This window comes from Argiope bruennichi, chromosome 1, assembly GCF_947563725.1.
Source record: "Argiope bruennichi chromosome 1, qqArgBrue1.1, whole genome shotgun sequence".
NCBI classification, from domain to species: domain Eukaryota; kingdom Metazoa; phylum Arthropoda; class Arachnida; order Araneae; family Araneidae; genus Argiope; species Argiope bruennichi.
The window spans coordinates 21677909-21703390 of record NC_079151.1 but is presented as its reverse complement, the minus strand read 5'-3'; positions in this window follow the sequence as shown (position 1 = coordinate 21703390).

Here is a 25482-nt window from a genome sequence, read left to right as displayed (position 1 = left end):
ATTTATATATTCTGAATTGCTTTCAACTGTTATACTATTAAAGAAGCTATTAATTATTTTTTTCATCCATGAGATCATTTTTTATAACCATTCAGGGGCAAAATATTAAAAGCAGTTGTATTATCTTTTAACTATTTCAACTTCTTCATCACTGCATACAATTCCTCTAATGTCAACTAAGCAACTTGTCGAATTTAAAATGCCAGGTAATAGGACATTTGAATTATCAATTAAATTTCGACTCACTTTGTACCTACCTTTTAGCCCAGTCAGAAACTTATACACGACCAGGATTCATCAATGGTGAAAAGGTTTTGTAGCAGAATTCATCAATTTAAAGAGGAATTTCCAATTAGAGACGCATTGTAGCAGAATTCATCAATTTAAAGAGGAATTTCCAATTAGAGACGCATTTTGAATACTTGGCATTTTTTTCCTCGACACGGTCCACATGAACGAATCACTTCAATGAAGGTTACAACTACGGTTAGATACGTCGCGTTTAAACATGAACCAGAGATAATTCAGTCAGTAACAGTTTTGAAAGGGAATATAAGGCTGCACTGATAGATCATTATTATAAAAGAAGCATTTTCCTAATTTCCTCCCACCCCGGAAGTTCCACCTTAGCCCCCGTCCTAAAGATTTTTAAGTGCCACTGTTCCTGGAACACCATTATCTTTGTAATTACGGATCGCATCAAGGTGATCTTAGTTACATACTCCTTCTGAACACAATGCATTCTTTTACTGATTCTGCATGCATGAACGAATCACTTCTAATGGAGGTCACAGCTACCGGAGGTGAAGGTGGCATTTAAATTTGAGAAGACATTTGAGGAGAGAGGTCATGTTAAGGTAGGTTAGACAACGTTCTTGATTTTCTTGTAGTTCACTGTAACAAAAACAGAAAAACCATTCAGATATTCCATACTGGATCTCAACGGAACGAAAATATCAAATGCTGAATATCAAATACAGAAAAGGTTAAAGAATGTGAATCTTTGAGATTTTTTTAATCATAAGATAATAAAATAGTTTTGAAATATATGGCGGAAAAAATAAAAAAAAAGAATTGTTGGGCTTAAAAGTATGTAAAATTATTGGATTCAGTGAAAATAATTAAGTGAGCATCTTATAAGAATGTATTGAGCTAATATTAGGCATTAACATAACCCACTTCGAGGGAAAAACATATGCTTGTATGTAAGCCGAGTATGGTTGATTCTTAAACATAATTATATCATTTTTTTAGATAAATTGGACCAAAATCAATAAAGTATTTGATGGAATGAAGTGTGTTTGTTTCTTTAGAGTTTTACAACGTTTGCCGGGCGAAGCCACTAATCCCTAGAGAAGCCATATAGGTAATAAAATTATTAATGATTTCTTATAATATCATATTTTTCAAGCTTTTTCTATGGATTTTTTAAAGTTTTTTTTCTTCTAATACATTAAAATGAAATTATTTGGCACAGAATTATTTAATGTGCATTTACGTACGTCCATTGTTTTAAAGTTAATTTCTATTGATAGTGAATAATTTTATTTCCAGATCTTTTAAAAATTGATTAATACATCTTAGAACTTTTTTTCTTAATAAAGAAATGTATTTTATTTAATACCATGCATTACGTAGAAAGGGGGGGTTAAATCATTGAAATGAAGTTCATCGACACGTAATAGAATGTATGATGTACTAATAGCCAAATAGTCATGTATTTTAAAGTCATGCCCAGTCATCAAATAGTCATGCCCAATAGTTCACGTTTTTTAGTTTTTTAGTTTAGTCATGTTTTTTAGTCATGGTTATTAGTCATGTAGTTTAGTTTAGTTAGTTAGTCATGTTTTTAGGGCTTATTTCAGCAATTTGTAACTATGATTATACCAAACAGCATTTTCATTGCAGCTATAGCCAGAAAAACTAATATACAAAATGAACCCAATATTTTCATCTGATGAACTTGGGTTACTCAAATGCTCTATTTAAAACGTTGATAAATATTTTTTTCTTTCCAAAATAAGTACTAGACTAAAATTTAAAGTTGAATTTAGATAAAATATTTTTGATAATTTTAGGTAATCTTGAAGTTTATAAAATATTTTAAAAATTCTTGTCAAACTGAAAGTATAAAAAACTATAAACAAATTGAATTTATAAATTTTAAGGTTTCATTTCTTTAATCATCTTTTGACCTCTATTTTTTTTATTTTGAATAAAGCCATTGTTTACTTCAAAGATTGCACTTTTTTTTCTTTCATTCTGAAGATAAACCAAAAAAACGAAAATTCATTTATTAAAATAGGCAATCTTTTATTAGACTTTATAGAAATCTATGTTACTTTAACTTTATTTAACCGCACTTTTAATAAATGAAAACATTAACCTTGCAAAGATTTTTTATTTAATTTAATATGATAATGTTTCCAAAATAGGACGTTGTTTTAGATATATAAAAGGCATTTCTTTTTTTTTTCTAATAGCCAAAAAAAATGTGATAAAAGGATAATTTAATAAACCTGAAATATTTTGTATTCTTTTGAAACTTAATTGCAAAGTTTTCTAATTATAATTAAGAAAAGCATGATTTTAAAGATGGCCTTTTTCTTCATAAATTTATGAGCTTAAAAATGTGATACTAAATTCCTTAAGGGATGGCAAAATACATAATGAAAATGCTAAAATTAAAGAATCTAATAACCGAAATTAAAATAAACTGTAACATTCTTCAAAAACAAGGTATCTCTCTGAAATATAAGCGAGAAATAAGTCAAAAATTCATGAGAAAGGTAAGTGGCTGAAATAGATATTAAAAGCTTGACATCAAATCATAAATGCCAGAGTCGCGGCTCTAATTAAAAGAGAAAGAGTTTTTTATCAAACGAAGTGAAATGAAAACTTTGCAAGACAAACATTCAGTGATTCTACGATAACACAAAAGTTAATCTAAGAGTAAAAAGAAAAATTGAAGTATGTATGGAAAATATGAAATTAAGAAAAATTGTGATTACATTTCAGAAGTCACGTTTTCGATTACATCATTTTAAGTATAAAAAAGAAACTAATAACTGATATCCCTTGTCGCTCCAGATCCCCTCCATCAGCTAAAATGTTTTCATTTCGAACTCTTCCGATCCCAATGAAAATTTCTTTTAATGCATTCCTTTTTGATATTCGCGACAGGTGTCAAATGATTATTGAGTGAATAAATGCAAATGGATTGGACTATGCGTTGTGAATGTAATCTTCCACGCCCATGGGAGAGAGAGATTACTAGAATTCTAGTGGAATTGATTAATTATTTGAAATTATAAAAATTCATATCCTATCATTTTATATATGCTTAGAATCTTCTTATTGACTATCCTGTGGATTGGTAATATTTTACTGATTTCAGTTTCTATGAGTTCAGAAGATATTTTATGAAATAATGCACATCAAATACTAAATGTGTACTGTAAATAAACCTATTAATCTGCTAAGTTTTCATACTCTCTACAATATCCACCAACCCCATCCATTTATTATTGAAAAAGGTTCAGTTCTTTTTTTATTATCATTATTATGAAGATGATTATACAGTCCAAAGCAAGAAAACATAAATAAGATGAAATATTCCAGAATATTCATTAGATTTTGCAATTTGAAATTATTTAGTGGAAATTCAAATTAGGTTAGTTGGTGATTCTTATACCTGATACGCAGATGGTGTGTGTGTGTGTGTGTGTGTGTGTGTGTGTGTGTGTGTGTGTGTGTGTGTGTGTGTGTGTGTGTGTGTGTGTGTGTGTGTGTGTGTGTGTGTGTGTGTGTGTGTGTGTGTGTGTGTGTGTGTGTGTGTGTGTGTGTGTGATTTATAAGAGATGGCTCAATCGAAAAATAGAATTAAATTAACAGACTAATCAAATTTGATTAAATGGAATGTTTTTAATTTTAATATGTTTTGAAATGATATGTTTCTGATAAGTTTTGAAAGCATAAACCATTAAATTCTTTTTCTATATTCTTTTAAATAAGAAAAGTTTGCAGTATTAATATCAACGATTCGAAAGTTATTTCATTTGAAATTTGAATGTTAATAAGTATGTATTTTGAGTTAGCAATAGAAAAGAATAGACATTTTTCTAAATCAAATTAAAAGTTTTCAGTTAAGCATATTTAAAGTTTTATAAAAAAAATATATACTTTTCAGCAGAAACTATCCTTTTCGGTTCATGTTCGGTGCAACTGGATGCAAAACTGTATATTATATACAGCAGTCTTTAAAAACGGTATGGTGGAAATCTGGAACTATCATCTGCTAATTACATTAAAACTAAGTGTAATTAAGCTAGCATAAAAATGATTCCTCTTCTTATAAATAATATCTCGTATGAGCTGTTAAATTACCTATTAAGAGCGTTTTTCCCAGCTGCTTCTCTCATAAAAAATTAATATTCACAGTAAAATGATGATGTCTTATTTTATAATTTTATTTAAGAGGCACTCTTTTTGTGTAATTTTGTTTTACAATATATTAAATATTCACGACTTTAAAACGAATTTATCTTTAAAAAATTCTGCATTTATCTTTTAAAAAATTCTTTAAAAAATGAAATTTAATTGAAACTAAAAGTTGATATTCCTCTTGACAAAAGTTAAATATTTTAGTGCACTACAAATTATGATTTTTTTTATTAAAATCCAGTACTTTTGCACTCATTTCGCTTGTTTTTTTTGTTTGTTTGTTTAAGTAAGAAAAAGAAGTTTGAATTGAGTTTAAGCATAGCATTAAAATTGTTTTTCTTTAAATTGAACAAAATTGAAATATATATGAATTTCAATTTTGAATCAAAGATTTTTCTCGTCGAACAAATATGTTCTAACATAACAAAAAGTTTCAAGAGAACTGGACAATGATTCAAATGCAATATTCTTGAGGCAGATAGAATACTGAAAAAGTGAAGAAGTAAATTTTATAAAGATAGAATTTAGACATGGAAGGAAGAGTTTCCTTGTATACATTCCTCTTTTAGAACCAAAATTCATTGCATTTTCTATTTCACTGAACATATCTTTCAGAAAATTCAATAGAACTCTAAGAAATCTAATGCAAAGTAATGTTTATGAAACTCCCATTGTGCTGTTCTACTCTAAAATAAATCAAATTTTCAAAAAATTCAAGATTTTCCTATGAGAAAAAGATGTCCGTGTCTACTCTATAAGCAATATAAGTAAGTCAAAAGTTGAAATAAATATTTTAATCAAAAGATACAAAGAGATATTTTATTCAAATTTCGAATGTTAATAGTACAGAAAGTATCTTAAAAAAAGAGTTTCTTTATTATCTAACGCATGTTTTGCATTAAAATATTTCAGAAAGTATTTTGCTAAATTTTAAAGAATTGTTCAGTAAAAAAGCCAGAAGGATGTATTGAAGAATTTACAGCAAACTCATCATGTCAAATAACCATAAACAGTTACTCCGAGACGTCTCGAAAGCACATGGAAAAATTTGAGTGGCCGAACTGCCACAACAGAATTAGTGGAAACAAAAGTTACTAAATGTCATCACCAGCCTCGGAATAATCCCTCCTGTAGGAAGTTCGTTCTGTCATTTGTAAGGGGTAGCTGATTCCACATCATTTTTGAACCCACTAAAACGGTGGGAATTAAACACCATTCCGTAAGTTCCTCATTCCCACGTTTGAGGTGTCCCCTATTGGAACATCACATCAAACAAGTCGTAGTTAAAATTTCATTGGTGTTAAATCCTCATAGACCTCATTTTCTGAATAATACTGAACAAAAATAGAATGTTTGTCTTAAATGAATTCTTCAATTTATATAAAGTTCACATTCATAGGGGGTTATTCATAAGAATAATAAATCCCGTAATATATACGTATATGATAAAGACCCAGATAAGACTTCCCAATATTTATTTTATCTCAAAGTAGGTCACTACTTAAAATTTTTCAATTAAAAATAGATATCTTGCTTTAAAAATTTTATGACAAATGCATTAGTGAAAATAATTTCATTAAAAATCTTTAAAATTCCATCTCATTCAAAAGAAATTCCTTTTTTCTTTTTTTTTAAAGTTTGGTTACTCAAAAGAATCTTCAATGGATTACTAATTCATATATCAAAAGGATATTTCCAAGAATATATTCCTAATTCAGCGGGAATTGCATTATTTATTTTTTATACTACCAATAACACGATCTTGATTTCCTATTAAATGGTTCAAAAGAGATTTCTTTTTAAAGCTTGGATACTTAAAAAAATATTTCACTAATTATTAATTCCTATTTGGAGAAGTCCTTGCCGGAATATATTCCTCATTCAGTGGGAATTACATTATTTATTTTTTTATGCTAACAAAGACACCAAGTACCGATCTTGATTTCCCATCATTCTGGTTCAAAAGAAATTTCTTTTTAAAGCTTGGATACTCAAAAAAAAATATTTAACTAAGCATTAACTTGCTGGAATATATTCCTAATTCAGCGGGAACAACATTATTTATTTTTTATACTAACTACCAAAGACACCAAGTACAGATCTTGATTTCCCATCATTCTGGTTCAAAAGAAATTTCTTTTTAAAGCTTGGCACTCAAAAGATTCTAGAATATCCACGCCGGAATATATTCCTCGTTCAGCAAGAGTTATATTGTTCATTTCTTCTTATGCTACTACCACAGACACCAACTGCAGATATGGGTTTCACATCATTCTAGTCCAAAAGAAATTGCTTTTTGAAGCTTGGCTTCTCAGAAAATCTTCAATTAATTATTAATTCTAATTTCAAGAAGGTCCTTATAGGAATATATTTCTCATTCAGCAGGAATTATATTATTTATTTATTTTTGTTCTACCATGGATAGGTACTAAGTGCAGATATTGGTTTCCCATAATTGAAATCATTGAGTCCACTAAACCATACTACAATATAATACATTTCATTATGAATGATTATCAAACACTAAATAAAATAAGAAAATAATCGAGTTTCTCTATCTTTTACAGTATAATTGATTAAATCTTGTCAATAATACGCAAATGCTCTCGAAATAATATTTTTTTAAAAAAATTGTTTTAAGTTTATTTAAAAGAGTTGCATATTTTAACAGTCATTTATCTTAAATTTTCATATCCAGAGTTTCTTCCTTAACAATTCTATATATCTCTTCCTTTCAGTATTAAACCCAAGATAGTAAAATGGATAAAAGTTAAAACGTATCAAAAGAAGGTATTTTCAAAGAAGGTCATTCTTCAAGAAGCTAATTCAAACTCTCATCTGAATTTTATGATGAATTATTTTATTACGACCTAAAAAAAATCCCCTTTAATAAACCCGTCGTGAATCTCTTGCGGTTGTACCACAAACAAAAGCAGGTGGAGGATTGACATAACTTTTAATGAGAATCGTTCATCACCGACAGTTGACATTAATGAAGCACTACTCAAGTGGCTCGCTAGAGTGGAAGGTAATTCGGATAAGGGTAATTACCCTCTCGTCATCAATGGCCGTCCCCTGCTCCTTGGAGAAGAGTGGGATCCTTTCTTTGTGAAAAGTTTTACCGATTACCCTTGGGTTTCGGCATCGGAAAATTTTGTGTAAAGAGAGCTTATGACATTGTATATGATGGCGAAAATTCCTTTCTTTCATTTTTTTTTATCATGTAATTGGGATAATAAACTTCTTGAAGCTAGAAGTTTAGATTTCTTTTTTACTTTTTTGGGCTAAGTGTGCTTTTCGCGAGAGGTTAAAATAAGAATTGCCGATAGCCTGGAAAACTTTAAAATATTGTACAGCAAAAATTTTACGACAGAAAAATCTAATACAGAATATATCTTCATGTTGTTTGTTTCAGTGGATATTTTGAAGGAAGTGTTTCAGTATAACTTAGCAGTTGATTGATTAGAGTAAAATTCTCTGCGAAGTTTGAATCGCCTAAAATATATACCGAATCTAAAAAAATTAACTATTCCTCATTTTTTTATTACGATTTCTGGAGTTTCTTAAGCCACAATTTTTGTGTTCATTCCTTTTTTGACATTGATTGATTTGTACCGAAATTTATTCAACTTTTTTTTTCTAATTCAGTTAAAAGCATTTTATTTGAAATTCCATTTTTTCCCTTTCAATAAAACGAACTAATAAAATTTTACAAACTTTTTTCATAATCAATAAGTATATCCGTTCTGTGAAAACTAATCAATTATGAATTATTTCCATAATTCAATAATCGTCTTATCAGATATTTGTACTCTATATGGTAATGAGTATAACGTAGTTTGTTTAGAGCCTGATTATTATCTACAATACACAGTGTTTGAACGCTTCAAATTACAATTACTATACTTAAAAAATAGATAATAAATGAGGTTATGAAAAATTCTTTAGCGAAATAAATTTAGCAAAAACAATTTTTAAAAACATTCTCTTAATATATATTTATAAAAAGTAGAACTTAACTTTAGTTTCAATTATTTTTTTTATTTTTTTATTCTTTAATCTATAATTCAATGTTATAAAATAATTTTTAAATCAATTCTTTTCTCAAATCTATTATCAACTGGCAACATGTGTTGAGAACTGAAAATTAAATTAGCTTGTCACCTGATAATTTAGTTCTGAAAATATAAAAACAGAACTTACGAATCGAGAATATGTAAGTGTATAAAATTTCAAAATTCAAACATATCAAGAAATCTTGAAAATGGATCACAAAATTGCATCATTATAAACATGAAATAAATAATTGAAATCATTGTATTTGTACGACTCGTTATTAAACTAGGCATAAGCAACTGTATAATTAAAAATATTTCCAATTATACCCATATAAACTGGAAATCGATTCACAAAATATTATATCTTTATATTACATATTATTTGCGAATGATGTATATAATCCATTCATTTTGTTTTTATTATAGTAAATTAATTTAATTTTGCTTTTCGCATGCCTTTACCTTTTCGCCATCTATTTCTCATTTTCCAAAAGAAAAACATTAAAATATTAACTTGTGTTTCACAGTTTCTTTCTTCAGAAAGTCAAATACATTTTGACAGTTATTTTGCACAGAAGGTCCTTCTTTATCTTTAGGCTCGTAATATATTTTTATATTTATTTTTTTCTAAAAAGAATCACTCCCTATCATTATATTTAAAGAGAGAAAAATATTTCTTGTATTTGTTTATTGAAATACTGATCTTCAGGAACCATTCCTTAAATATTTACATGATTATTTTCTTCATAATTTCCAATTAAATTTGCATCAGTGATTTCACCTATAAAAGCTATGACTTTTAACAGCTAGGATCAAGATCCTTTACAGCCAACAGAAGTAAAGAATGCAAACTAATTTATTATAACTGTTCTTTACAAAATGCTATATTATGCGTTACTTTGTATGATCGTAATTTAGCAATCAGCGCTTTTTCCCCATTTACACGAGTTAGCTAAAGAGTTCTGCAACTTTCGTTGTTTTTACATATATGATTTATTTATTTATTTTATTTATTTATTTATTTATTTTTTACTTCTGAAGGAAAACAAAAATAAATGTTTTAAGAAACTTTTTGCAAATGTAGATAATTTCTTTAGAGTTTGCTTCGAGTTAAAGGCTAAGTTGTCGATCTACTTCATCAATTTAATTTGATCAAATTCCAGCACATTTTAAATGATTATCTATTCTGACCTTGATTATCTATTTCAGCAATTACTTTAACCCTTTAAAGGGTCATTTTTTTCTAGTCATATTATATTAAAATACTTTTAGGCTTGAAATTAGAATAAGAAAAGGGATTCATTTAGCTTATTAGCTAAATTTAATTTGATTCATTAATTAATTTGGTTAATTAATAATTAAGTGACAAACCAAAACACATCATTTTGTGTGAGCTAAAGAACTGAACTATCTAAGTTTCTGACTTACTAAAAAAGTTTATCAGAGCTTTTTGCCAACCTACATAATTTCATACAAGGATTGATAAATTTGGTGGGAAACATACTTTCCACGGCCTTAGAAAGTGTTAATATATGAGAAATAACCAGAAAAATTTAATTCAAGCTTAAAAATATTTATTAAATTGAACTTCTTTAAATTCAAAATAGAAATTCGGCAATCAAGTAATTTTACTGATCCGGGTTTTTCTAATTAAATATTTGTAGTTTGCCTGTCAGGAATTTTAACTGTTTTTCCTAATGCAAAGAAAATTTGACATATTAGAAATAAGAAGTTGTTCTTATTGGAGGGCTTAAACTCATAGGAGGTCCAAGGAATCTACATATACTATTATAAATTATATATTATCATATTTTATCATTTTTTTTAACTATAGTGGATTTGTAAAATAAAGAAAATAACCATCAGCATCTATGTGTTTGGAAAATAGTGCTTTATTAATTGCATAGAAATGTCAGAAACATTCTTTAATACAAATAGTTGATATATTAGTTGACAGTCAGCCGCCTATTATACAGCTGTGATTGCTGAGATATTTTCTTCTTATTGAGTTCAGAGGTGCAGAGTGTTAGACTTTATAAATTTTGTAAAATGGCAAATTGTTGGCGTCCGTCTAGATTGACAATAAGTAACTACAACATCTAATATTAATTGAGTTTCTACAGCTATTATATCGAAGATCAAAACTTAGGGAAAGAAATTACAGATTGTGAAAACGAATTGCAAGTCTCCAAAAGCAGACGATCGCAGAACTCAATCAGTCTACCTTTGCTCACTCCTCTTTGTTTTAAATTGCATAAACAAAAAATATCTATGAAAAGGGAACTATACAGAAACAACTTCTGACTGATGTGAATGCAAATATGTATGATGGTGATTGTATGATAGTTACTGCAGTAGATACTGGTGAGTACATATCAGCTACCTCCTAACGATGATGAGAGGTGCCTCCTACAGGAAGGGTTGCATCGTTGCCGGTGATGGACATTAGAACTCAATCATATGCTGACGCGGTTCCGGTAATTCAGATTTAGCCTGATCGGAGTAGCTGTTATTCCATCGACACCGACCCGTCTACTAGAACTGTTAAAGTGTGACTTCAAAAACATGGGGATGAAATCCTATATCTCTCTTGATTTATCTCACTCCATTAACCTTAACCTTATTGAATCATTGTGGTATTCTTTTTAAGAAAAGAAGGCGTAGCAGATATTCTCCTTTATATCTCTACGGTACTTTTCCCACTTTTTTCACGAGAAATGATAATACTCTTTTATACATCATTCAGGATTTGTGTAATTAAATCCCTTGATGCATTGAGATCATCAAGGGATTTTATTACACAAATCTCTTGAATCCATTACTTATTTTAAATGACCTTTACATCTTTAATTGCATCTTTTAAATAAATTTGTATTCACTCGTGGTGTTTCCATTATTTTGTCTACTGCCTCTTACATTATCTACAACTATTGCATATCTGTTTCCATTAACTTGTTACTTAACTATTGCATATCTGTTTCCATTAGCTGTTACTCAACTTTAGTATTCTATAATGAAAATTCCCTATTTTCCACAGCAATCATTAAAATCTTTTTAGATTAAAATTAATTTACAATAATCAATTCCTAGCAAATGTAATAGGAATCATTAACAAGGACGTTTCTTTATACAATTCACTAAGGCTTAAAAGCTTAATTAAATCAACTGCAAAATAAGCAAATAACTAGTCGGTGTTCAATTTAATTATTTTTTTATATAACAGTCACGACATGCTATTTACTTAATTATCCATAACATGAAAAAGGGAATGAGAATTCTAATTTGACATAAGAATTACTATTTATGAAAACTAATCTTTATATTTATTTACTTAATTTTTATTATTGCTTGTTTCACTCAATTAAGTTAATTGCAAAACTTTCTTATTCTAAAAATTATTCTTTCTATCCATTTATTTTTATTTATTTTTTTATCTGAGAAAGAACATAAAAAAATGTAACATTTTCTTTTCGGGTTAAATTTAAAAGGAAATAAGAAAACAGTTTCATTTAAAAAATGAGTATTTAAGAACATTTAAATTAAGAATGAAACGATAAGGAAATGAATTAATTTCATTGAAAATTAAATTTATTTTGTTTTATTACTGAATTACCCAAACATGAAAATCCAGATTAGACCAGAAAGAGGAAATTTAAATTTTTCGATTAACTACGATTATTTTTGGTTCTCTTTGTATATTTATCCAAATTCAAGAATCAAAAACACCTAATGAAATAGAAGCGTGGCACCTTCTAATGATCTAAAAATTTCAGAAAACGTTTAACATGAGAGTTCTAATAATCAGCAATCAAGTATATGCTATTAATATTTTTAAAGCTCTAACTTTTCTCGAAGTAAATGATTGCCTTGTTAATTTACATATTTAAAATAGAATTTCAAATTGAACTTCGAGAGTAATTACATCTTAGCAGATTCCAAATTCACATCGATTGAGAGAATTTTGAAAAGTTTCTAATTGTATATTTATTATTGCATTTATAATTTATAATTTCAGATGAATAAAATATCTATCACCATTATTATTGTAAGAAATTACATTTACAAATATTATATTTTTTTTCTCTAATAATATTATATAAATCAAAGGAATTAATTTATATAATAATTAATTCAGCTTTCTATGAAAAATACTGCCTTATTATCTTTCGAAAGTAATTAGCTGAACTATGCCTCTATTTCTAAGCTTTCAAAGCATCATTCCAATTAAGTAGCCAGTGTTTTTAAAAATCGAAGATTTAATTATCTTATTAAAAAAGATGAAATGCCCATTATAATTTGAAGATTAACGACTTTCAATACCATAAACTTTGTAACTCATAGACAGAAAGATTAGTGAATATAATAAAATAAAACGCTTCTAGTTTTGCTTTTATAGCTCAGATCAATCTATCAGATTAGACATGACTGGAGACAAAAGATGGATCTATTGTTTGGCTAAACCTTTCGTCTATAAATGTTTTAGATAGAAAAACTGTCTGACAAATAGCCGTCTGGAAGAACTTTCAAGAAAAACTGATATTTGTTAGAATAATATGACAGGAAAACTAGAAATATTCTTCTCATATAACTCGATAATAGTTTTAAAAAATCTTCTAAAAATGACATTTTATTCTCTTGGAAACATCTTCAGTATATCTTAAATCTGTGCGGCGAAGATCCATTCCATTTTGTGATGCGGAAATGTTTTTCAGAACAATTTAAAATTTTGTTTAATTCTCTAGTTTCAGTTGAGAATACCGATATATATGTTCCAAATTGCTCTTGTGTATTTGAAAAACAGCAAGTAAATTAATATTTTTCTTAATATTAAATTTCAAATATTTAGGAACTTTGAATTCTAAGATGAGAATGAATATTTCAGAACTTTTATCCAAATATCCAAATTAATGAAAAAAGTTAAAATTTCAGATCTTAAAAAGAAATTTATTCATTCATGCTGAGGATTTTAAATTTCTTTTGTTTCTTCTAAAATGCAATAACTTAACAAAAATAAAAATTTATGATAACTAAAAACTGAAAATAATTGCGTATATAGAAACATTGTATTTATTCAAGTAGCTTAGGTTATTGAAAAAACAATTTTCAACATTTTTAACTTTTAAAATTCTCAGTAGCTTAGAGATAGTAAATTTATTTTTGCCTGGTTTCTTTTCTGTGCAGTTCATCTAACAGAAGGAAAGAATTCTTAAAAGTGATCAATTCCGAATATTAGGTTATTAATATGTAAATTGTTTTCAATATATGTAAAATCTAACTTAAAACTTTTTTTTAAAGAATGCTGTATTTTTTTCCTGCATTTCTACAAACATTTTATAATTTTGTTAATTCGTAAATATTTTAAAATCTATCAATAATTAAATAAAATTAAAATAAATTATTATTATTATATAAATTAAAATAAATCAATCAATTGCACTTTTTATAACGAAATGCTTGTGGAAGATTACTAAAAAAATTCATAGAATGTTTTAAATTCTCAATCGAAATTATCAAAAACTATTTTTAAAAATAGTGAACATTATTTGGAAAACCCTTATTAAAAATTAAAGAAAAAGTATCAATTGCTGTAATTCACTATTCTCAGCCAATAATTAATTTCAAAAGACAAGAAAAATTCTTGAAATATTTTCTGTTTAATATTATTTTTTTAAAGTATGCATTATTCATTAGTTTTAGGTAATAAAGAAGTGGATATTTATGAAATAATCTTACTAAATCTCGGTAGGACTACTCAATACGTTATATTTAAATTTAGTCGTCATACTAAGATTTCAAAGCTGCACTCTGAACATTGACAGAAAGATATTCGTTATTTCACCATGATAATACATGAGATTTGAAATTATACTGTGAATGCCTAAAATAATATTAGTATTATATCTATTTTTATAGGAACCTTAATGTACGATTCCAGAATGTTTATAAGGATACTAAGCTGAGGATTTCTTTACCTTAACTATAACCGCAAATCCCTCTTTTCGAGCTCCTGAGATTACCTAAGATTTGAGGAAGTTATGGACAAAGTGATTTGTTTGGTTACACGAAAAGAATATTTAATAAAATGTTGCTTATGGAGATTCAGCGAATAAATCCACTCAGAAATTTCTTGACATATGATGCACATGTGAATAAAAATATTATTATAAAAGAATAATTTTACATCATCATGAATGAAGTTTTCTTCATTAAATATTAATAAAAAATCAAGTAAACTTTCACAAATATTTACCGATGTCATTTCACTGTACCATATGAAATCTATGCCATATTGTATATTATGGCATAGTTACAAATCACGCTTGCCATCGCTTTGTAACATTTGTTACCATCAAACAGGACTGCTGAGACATTTAGGCAATGCTTACCTCACTTAACCTCAAGCCAGTTCTATCAATAATTCAGATTCAGATAATTTAGTATCAAAGCATGATTTGCGGGACCTATGAACTGAAGCCCCTCATTCAAGGAGTTAGATTTGCAATTATGATTCTGTCAAATGCTTGCAATGCGCATGCGTGCAAATAAGGATAATATTCGGTGAACTAGGGTCAAACATCACATACTATGCCTCTTGAATGTGCTAATCTAATCTTTCTCAAATCTTTATATCAATTGCATCCCGTGTAAGAATTCTTAAATTATGGATTTGGGACATTGACAATCTTAATATAAATTATTGAATATAAAGATTTCTGTTACGAAATAATTATTATATAATTAACAAAATAAATATTAATTAAAATTACATTATAATTTTATGCTTGGAAATATTATCACCAAATAATATTTTCAAGTGTTTAGCTTTCCTTTCCCCAAGCTATATTCCTCACTTTAAACATAATAAAATTAAAGGCAGTTGGTATTTCCTGTATCGCTAATGTTAAATTGCCCAAATCCGTATATCTTTATCTAAAAATGTTAAGTAGTTGTATGATATTGAATCTTTAAGATAATCTTCATTATTTTCCATAATATTTTCTCACCTTCCAAACAACTTTCCCCTATTCATATTTTGATGAATATTTTTGGTTGAGGCTAAATTTTTATAACTAATGATATATAAACTTTATTGTTAAACTAATTTTATGAAATGTCGTATTTCACAGCTTACTTTTAAACAGAAATTCGTTTTAATTTAGAATATGTTAAAGTTTCAATAAAGCAGCAACTTTAAGAACATTTCACTAAAATCCAACCAATACTGGATTTGTGGGCTGAAATAAATCGCTTTTTTACAAAATATTTCTTAGTGTATTTAATTAGACTTTGCTTTTTAAAATTGCCATTTTGTAATAAAAAAATGCCAAAATGTAAAAATAAAAATTTTATTTATTAAAATATTTTTCACAAAATAAATATTGATATTTAATTTTCTAAAAGATGCAAATGTTTACCCAAATGCTGTTTGTTTTATATAAATACTTATTTTTCTTCATAGGTAGAAGATATGTAAATAATTTATTTATTTTTCATAAAAGATGTTGAACTTTTTAATGGTTTTTCTTCTCATTTTGCCCTTTAAAGGGCCAATTTTTTCTAGTCATATTATGTTAAAATATTTTTAGGCTTGAAATTAGAATAAGAAAAGGGATTCATTTAGCTTATTAGCTAAATTTAATTTGATTCATTAATTAATTTGGTTAATAAATAATTAAGTAACAAATCAAGACACATCATTTTGTCTGAGATAAAAAACTGAAGCATCTAAGTTTCAGACTTACTAAAAAAGTCAGAACTTATGCTAACCTACATAATTTCATATAAAGATTTATAAATTTGGTGGGAAGCATACTTCCCACGTCTCTAGAAAGGGTTAAGGTGAAATTATAAAATAATTTGTCTGACATCTGTCTCATTCCTACAATTCAATTCCATGACCATAATATTTATAATTTAATTAAATAAAAAGTTAGTAATAAATTCTTCTCTAAAGAAAACCATCAATTAGGTTCTATATAGTATATTTTCACCATCATCTGTGTGAATATCAGTGTAAAATGAGTCATTTGCCTTCTTTTCATAATTTTATGCTTTTAAATAGCAAAAATGAGTTACTCAAATATTATTTTGAAATATTAAATTTCGTTGCAAAATTCTCAGAATTCTACAAGATAAATAGTGATGATGGACATCATCTTAAAAAACATTTTTGTTAGAATTATTCCATGCTATAATATGTAACACCTTCGGACTATTTTATTATTTTCAGGAGGCAGTTATTTGCTTATTCAACATTTTCAAATGCCTTTATCCATCTTCATCGCTGTTATTATGCCTGTACCTCCTTTTCATTCCGAGCCAGCAACGAAAACTCGGAAAACAGGATCTTTCAGAGTAAGCTCTTGAAATAAGTTAATGAGAAAACTTAGCTAGAACTTTCCCGGAACTCAATCAACAGTAAGAACACAGCAAGTTTCAGCCTTCAAACACTTCCTGGAAGGAAAATATCCACGTAAATTCCGTATCGATCAGAACGAGAAAGTCGCCAGGAAAATATCCATTTGATGTCCCATATTTTACCTTTTTATGTCTATTGCACCTTTGTATTCATGAAATAATTATAAGTTCCAAAAATAAAAATGCGTTCGTTAAATTATAGTAAATTGTTTACGATCAAAAATATTTCAGTTGCGTTGCAATACTTTGTTTCACAATCAATAGTTTTAGCTGCATTGCAACTTTCAGAATCAATATATTAGGGTGTCTATATAAGTTTCTTTCTTATTTCTAATATAAATGAATACACAACATTTACTCTTTAAGATATTATTTATTTTGTTATATAAGAATCCTTTTGCTCTATTACCTTCTTCCATCTCTCAGGAAGCCTTATTATGCCTTCTTTCCAACATTGTTGTGTTTTCGACAAAAAAATAATCCTCGAGGTACGCTAGTGGATTTCGCTAGTGGATTTAAAGCGCTTATCGTGAAGAGAATTTTTTAAGAACAGAAAAAACTAATAATCAGATGAAGCGAGATCTGGAGAATATGCAGGATGTGGTAAAACATCCCAATCGATCTGTAAAAGCTTTTCTTTTAAGGCTAATGTAATATATGGTCTCGTGTTGTCATGATGAAAAACAATACCTCTTCGGTTTGTTAATTCTGGCCATTTTTTTCCTGTGGCAGCTTTCAGTTGATGACAGCACTAGAATTTATTGTTTCACCTTAAGGAAGGAGTTCGTAGAAAATTACGCCTTTCAAATCCCACCAAATGGACAAAAGAACTTTTTTTTAGGATGTAGTCCTGGTTTTGCGACAGTTGAAGGCCTATTGTCCTTACACCAAGTGCGTTTTCTAAGCACATTTTCATATAAAATCCAAGTTTCGCCTCCAGTGACAAGCCTCTTTAAAGAAGCGATAAGAAAGAAACTTTTGGGACATCCTAATACATTTCATTTTTAATAGCCTATCGCTAAATTTATATAAGGGAAAATCAGGCTTGGTATATTTAATGTATCAAAACAAAAATATACTTTTCTAAAATTTTAATTTACAAGAACTTTTACTGTCCGTCAATAATCCCCCTGAGAGACACCTCGAAATGAGGATGAGAAGCTTCCAAGATGGTGGTTGGTTCTCGTCCTCCTGAAGGGTACACGAAAAGGGTCTGAATGGTCTGACTCCTCCCATCTATGACGGGACGTACTTCTTTAGGGAAGTGTTGTACCGTGGCCGGTGATGGCCCTCAGGACTCAACCACAGTTCCCGTTTGTGTTGTTGCAGCGACGGGCCGGTCATTTTTTTTTTATCCAAGTGCCTTCTAGGTGGGTCGGAGAGTCAGGGATATGACTATACCCTTCAATATTTGACGATTTAGTATTTGAAAAAATGTAACTTCCCATAAAAGAATACTGAATCTAATAATAGTGTTTAAAAGTTGTTTTTTTTTAATTTCAGTATTAAGAGAGCAAATAATGAATGCATAACATGCGCGAATTAAAATTTTCCTGTAATGAATTAATTAATTAAACTTTGAATTAAATGAATTAAACTTGTGTGCATTAAATTAATCTATTAATTTCTGTGAATTAAACTTTTCCTGTGTTTCAAAATTGTAAGTTACTCCAACATTGAAATTATATTTAATATATTTTGCAATTATAATTATAATCAGATTTTGTAAAACCAAAAATGTTTTATTAAACTATGTTAAAATTATAATTTTGTATGCACTGTGATAACATTAACATCAATTGTTTCGTGAACACAATCATTCAGTGTGGTGGGTGGTTTTGTGCCTTTAATGTTTATAAGAATTTATTCAAAACATTATTCCTTATTTTTCAGCAACGTATTCAAAAAATAATGTTGAACCAAATTTGTTAAAAAATATGGGAAAAAAGAGTTGTCTTAAAACTCAAGAATAATGATTTGTATGTTCTATTTTTTATTCAAACGCCCGTTGGTTGACTTTACAAATTTTAAAAAATGAATTTCAAGTTTAATTGTAATTTAGATGTGCGAAACTGTTTCACGCAGATATTCATATTTATAATTTTCCTGTAATATCATTTTATAAGTTTGCTATAATTCGATAACAATAACTTGTCATCACATATTCCAATTGCTTATTCCTTTATTTTAATCTTTTGTTTTTTTTTTCCTAGATAGAAACAATTGAGTTCGCCAAATTTTTTACTTCACAAAATAGATCGGAAACCATATTACTGTGTTCTGCAATAAATAAATTACAAAACACTAATCAATTATTTACGAGAAATTTCGCGTCTCGAAATGGCATTTAGAATGGGCATTTCTTCTATATTTTATTCTTAATCTCAGCGTGAAGAATCTTTGATTAAAATATTAAAAAATATTTTATATTTATCAATTTCATCGCTTTATTCTTCTTATTGATTGATTTTTTTGATTTTTCCACCTCGGTTAATATATCATTTAACTTATTAAATCAAAAGATCATCAAAATAAAAAATAAAAAAACAATAAGAATTTCAAATGATGCGTGGTTCAATTAACTAAGGAAACAAATAGCATATCTTCCAACATTGGCTCACTTACGTTAAATGAATTCCAAACGCATTTTCTCATTATTATTCAGTCCTATTTCCTTACTCATAGAGAATTTTTCTCATAACATCACGAAAAGGAAAAGTGGTTCTAGAAATGGAGCTCCGATTTCCCGCTCTTTTTAAAGCCATAATATTTTCGATTTATTAGGAAGAGGAATGCATTCTTTTCAATGCGTGAAACTAGGCAAAAGGTATGAAATTTGTTTGTTTGCTTTTATCTCTTTATGCATTATTTAGGATGTGCAGTGGAGCTAATCGGAAATTTCGTACCAGAGATTAAATATTTGTTTAAAAGCTTAGAGTGAGAAAATAATTCATTTTCTTTACTATGATTTAATGCAGCTGGCGATATAATGACTTATTTTATACGATTCCCTTCTTTCCATTAAACTTGTGATAACGATTTGTGAATATTTATTTTGTAAATTTAATGCATAATCTGCATCATTTGCCAAACAAGTAGTATGAATATAAAACACTTCGGAGAGAATTAGTTATAGGCTTAGAAAAAAAGATTTTAGAATGAATTCATCTCCATAGTTTTGTATTGTAACATAAGAAATCGATAGATCGAATGCAATCTTCAAATAAATGAATTGCTTTAATTTTTTCTTTGTTTTCTTTCTTTCATATAAAAAATTGAAAACATTTCATAAATTGTCATCAAAAAAATTTCAATTTAGTAATTAGATGTAACTGGTCATCTCAATAGAGACCAAATTGGTCTGTGTTTTTTTCCCCTCTTATGTACTAAGTTTCATGAAGTAAGATAATTTAACCCTCTTCCGCGTATTCCATTGCTTTTATTAAATATTTTAACATAGTTCAAGTTTTAAATGTTGGATAATAAATATCTCATACAGTGGAAGAGCTTTAGTGAGATTTTCAATAATCTTTTAAGACACTTTCTGTAGAAATCATAACAATACCGAAAGTTATATTCACATCTAATAATAGAAAAAAGCTTTCGTAGCTTTGCTTGTATCACTCTTTGATCTCTTCCCGTCGCTTTTTTGTTAGTTTAGATGTTATTTTCATCGTTATACTCTAAGCAAATGAATCTTTTTTTTATCCTTTTGTTTACCCACTTCTTACAGCATTCTTAAATGTGATTGTGATTTATTGTGGTCTTTAAGTCAAAGGTTTACTGTTCAATAATTTTACTTAAGTATATAAAGAATATATAAGTCACTCAGACAGAATATATAAGTCAGAATAAAGAGAAACAGTATTACAGAACTTTATTTCGACTGTATTACTTGACGATCTGAGTGACTTTTATATTCTTTATATAAGTGGTTAAAAATATTGAATAGCATGTCATTTCTCATGCTATTCATTCAGAAATCAATGTAGGTAATATTTTCACTCGACGGATTATCGATGTGCGAGTGAACTAAATAAAAGCTTTCAAAAGAATTTTTTAACTAATTTATTTAGAAATCATGTGCTGTATCGCTATTAAATAGAAGCAATATTTACAAATGATTGTTAACATTTTTATTCATTTTAAATGATAACTAGAATCTTTAAAAATATATCGTTTAAACATGTTGTTTTTTTAGTCTGTAAACTCATAATAAATTGGAAAAAAAGATTATTGTTCTTGAAAAAACGGTTCTTTCATTTGTAGAATTTTGATTAAAATTTAATGCAGATATTCAACTTTAGCCTTAGAAGAAAATGCTAAATTTCCTATTAGAGCCTCTAAACGTTTTGAACTTTATTTTGCTCCCACACTAATAAGAAAAGGACATATAATTCATAAAAGTTTTTTATCTTTAATAAACAAAACATTTTACCCAAATTCCATTTATTACATACTTACATTACCAAATTCCAAATTTTATCTATTACATGCTTTCTAAATGTGTGTGTGTGTGTGTGTGTGTGTGTGTGTGTGTGTGTGTGTGTGTGTGTGTGTGTGTGTGTGTGTGTGTGTGTGTGTGTGTGTGTGTGTGTGTGTGTGTGTGTGTGTGTGTGTGTGTGTGTGCGTGTGTGCGTGTGTGTGTGTGTGCGTGTGTGTGCGCGTGCGTGCGTGCGCGTGTTTCGATCACCCACGGGAAAATAAAATCCATCCTGTTTGCAAAGCATTTCACAAGCACATTGCCAATTACTTTGAAGAAAATATTATATGCAATTTCATTACCTCAGTTTATTTTGTCTTTCACGCTGCATCACTCTTCCAAAATATGCATTTATTATATTGTTCCATTTCGAAGTGAATTCCATTTCCTCCTTAGGAAGTAAATCTACAAAAGCATAGACCCCACGAGAATTTTCTGATTTGTTATATCTATAAACAGATAATAAATGTCTGAAGAATGAATTCCTTTATTTTTGAAAATTTCACTAAATTCCTTTTTTGATATTCCCAAAAGAAGTAGACCAATAAATGTTGTGGTTATTCTTCATTGTTTTCGAAGCATTTATAACAAAATTAATTTTGCAAACATTTATGTTCTTGTCTCTCGTGCAATTTTTATTGAAATATCTATCGAAATATTCTTTACAGATTATTTCGAAAATTAATATTTTCCCTTTAGAGAAAGATTAGACATTTTTGAAACAATACATTTCAATAATGAATATGCTCTCTCCAGAGCATTTTCTTTTTCGGAATTAACAGAGTATTAAAGCATTTCTAAAGTTTCATTATAGTTTAATAAAAGCAAAATTCGTAATTTGGGCGATGTGATTATTTTTGTGAGTAAATATTATGAGATTTCATTTCTGAGAAGTGTTGGAAAAATTTGAATGCAAATCAACTTAATTTAAAATATCACACATTTGACGATCATTTAATTTGCCAGGATTAATGTCTGCTAAAAGTGTCAATGAAATATTTTCTGTAACTTGTCCTTAATAGCATATTTAATAAAATAATTTTAAACGTCAGATTTTAATCGACTTGCTATTCTTAGTGTTTTAGAAACCTTACACTATCCTGTTCAGTGTGCTTTGCATTTCCCAGATTTTCTGCCTTTACATTCAGTTATATCACTGGAAAGAGCAGCAGTCTATGAAATTGAGAACATTTTAAAAATATTTCATCGTTCATTTATTTGGAAATTAAAATTTTTTATTATAATAAAATTTCAAGATATTTATTTAAAGCATGCCTTATATTAAAACTTACTCAATGTGAAAAAATATGCAAAATTTTTATATCTCGATAATAACAATAAAAAAATGCAATCTTTACAGCAATGCAAACGATTTGTTTCCCTTCAACAGTGAAATATAATGTTGCAAAATATGTTAAAATATTCTATAAATACTCATTAAAAGTGAAAAAATAATGCATCAAAAAACTGGTGCCATGTAAAAGATAATATTTTTGAATTTTTAGTGATATCAAAATCAAATTAGTTCAGAAATATTTCAAAGTTATCGTGATAAAACACCAAAAATTTCCGTTAATTTTCAGTGAAAGTTTTCATCCATCGAAGTATATACGTGCCAAATTTGATATTTCTAGATCATACGGTCGAGTGGCAACACGCAGACATATTCATTTTCATTATGGGTGGAGATGCAAAATAATTTCTAAATAGTACTGAAAATTGTCTGTCTAAATTAATTCTGAAAATTAAATCAACTTAAAGTAGACATAATATAAACCTATGTTCTTCATTTTCAAACTTGAATTTTAATCTACAAAAATAAATTCTTATCATACGTTCAAGATTATGCATCAAAATATAGGAATGAATTTTATCATTAAAAAAAGGGAAACGTTTAGATTCTATGTAAGATAATCTGTTTATGTGCGGATTCATTATTAAATCGTTTACTTCTTGAGAAAATTGTAAGACATGATAAAGTCATTATAGAGTGTTATTTCAGGTAAGTAAGAACTAAATTTCACTCCATAAGAAGACACTAAAATGACATTATAAAATACACTCGATTATAAAGCTTTTTAAAGCTATTTTCTTGAAGAAATAAACAACTCTTTTCATCCATTTGAAACTTTATTTTAAATTTAACTTCCAGATTCATTTAATATTAACTGATATGCCCAGCTTTGCTGGAATTGAAAATATAAAGTCTAATACCTTTATTATAAAAAATATTTCTGTAAAATACTTTAATACACATTACATATAATCTTTTAAATTTTTTTTTAAATAAAATGAAAATGTCAGTTAAATCGAGTGACTTTTAAAAACCACTCGGATGACATTTAAAAACGAAATTTATAACTGAAGAATTTATTTTTATTAACTTATTTTTAAAGACTGATATGAAATTTAATTAAACATTGAAAGTGGCATGTTGGGGACAATGGTTAAAAATATCTGCAACATTTCCATTCAATAGAAATGCCAACATTAAATATAAAATATTTATATAAATACATATGGATACAAAATTTTAATTATTAAAGATTTAACTATTTAATTGTTTTCAAACTTTCATTATATATTTTCTTACATTTCATAGCATTTGAGAGCAAAATTCTATTTATTGTTGAATTTCTATACAATAGTTTGAACTACTTATTCATTTTCAATGTATTCATATAGATAAAAAAAAGATATTTAATAATAATTATATTGATAGATAATCAATAGGTTTGGAAGGAATCATACTGATTGTGAAATTTTGTAAGATTCTGTCTCCTAATAATGAGTTAAAATTATGACAACAGTAAATTGTGATATTCATCACCATACTAATAATTGAAAATTAAGTATTGCGCATTCATGTCGAAATTGAATAATTAAAACATAATTAACTCATAATTCGAAGCAACCATTTCTGACGCGAATTTTTCAAAACTATTGCAAATGTTTTTACTAAATGAAGTTATTTAATGAAACTGAAAATAAGTTCTACATAATTACTTTATTGCAAGGTAAAATCATGAGTGCCATTTTATCAATGTTTATTACCAGCTGACAAATTCTGAATTCATATCAATATCAAAAATAAAAGATATTAAGTGCAGCGTGCACAGAATGCATGAAATCAAATTACTGGATAACATTCATTGAATTAGCATCTTCTCCAGCTTATTTATCATTTTTCCACATTTAAAAGTTTTTCCCAACAATACTGATACTCATATTATTTTCAGTTTGTATTAGACATACTTTATAATATCACGCTAATTTTGCATATTGTCATCTAATCAGAGATTATTCGCCCAATAAAGTTAATCATATATAAGGAATCGAAATCTTAAAATGTAACTGAACGCTTCTAATTTGCTATCAATAATTCTGTAACGATGCAAATGGCACCGCTCCGTTTTTGTCACAGGACTTTTTTAATCATTTAAAATGAAAAGTAAAAAATTCAGCATTATAGAATCTGATAAATTTCTAAATTTTTTTCGAAATTGCAACCGATTAGTAAAATTAAAAAGTTAATATTATAAAAATGCAAAAATACCATTATGAAAACATTTTGCTTAGATATATGCTTTTAATTCATTATTGAAAGTACAATTCTCTGAATTGTTAATTTTTTAAATCTTAAAACCTTAAAAAAAATCTCGTACAATCTTTCTTTTTATCTCAATCATTTTTTTAAACAAGGAGAAAAATTCTTTTGAACGTTCCATTCTGCATTCTTAGAATTTTATGAAGAATGCAGAATGAATTGTTGAAGCCTTTTGAAATGTAGGAAGAAAGAATTCAATATTCTAACATAGATTTGATGATAATATTATATAATATTAAAAAAACTACAAATACTGCTTATAGAAAGTAATACTTGAGACTATTACTCTTATATTATTCAACGAAATACAATAAAAATTCTTTTCAATAGCTTTCCAATGAAATTGCTTCTAAAATTGATAAGAAGTTTGTTCAAATACATAATTAACTAATGATATTTTTTAAAAATAATCACAAATTCGATTCAATCAGTACTGCAGTTCTTTCAGTTATCTATATGTTTCAGTTAATATG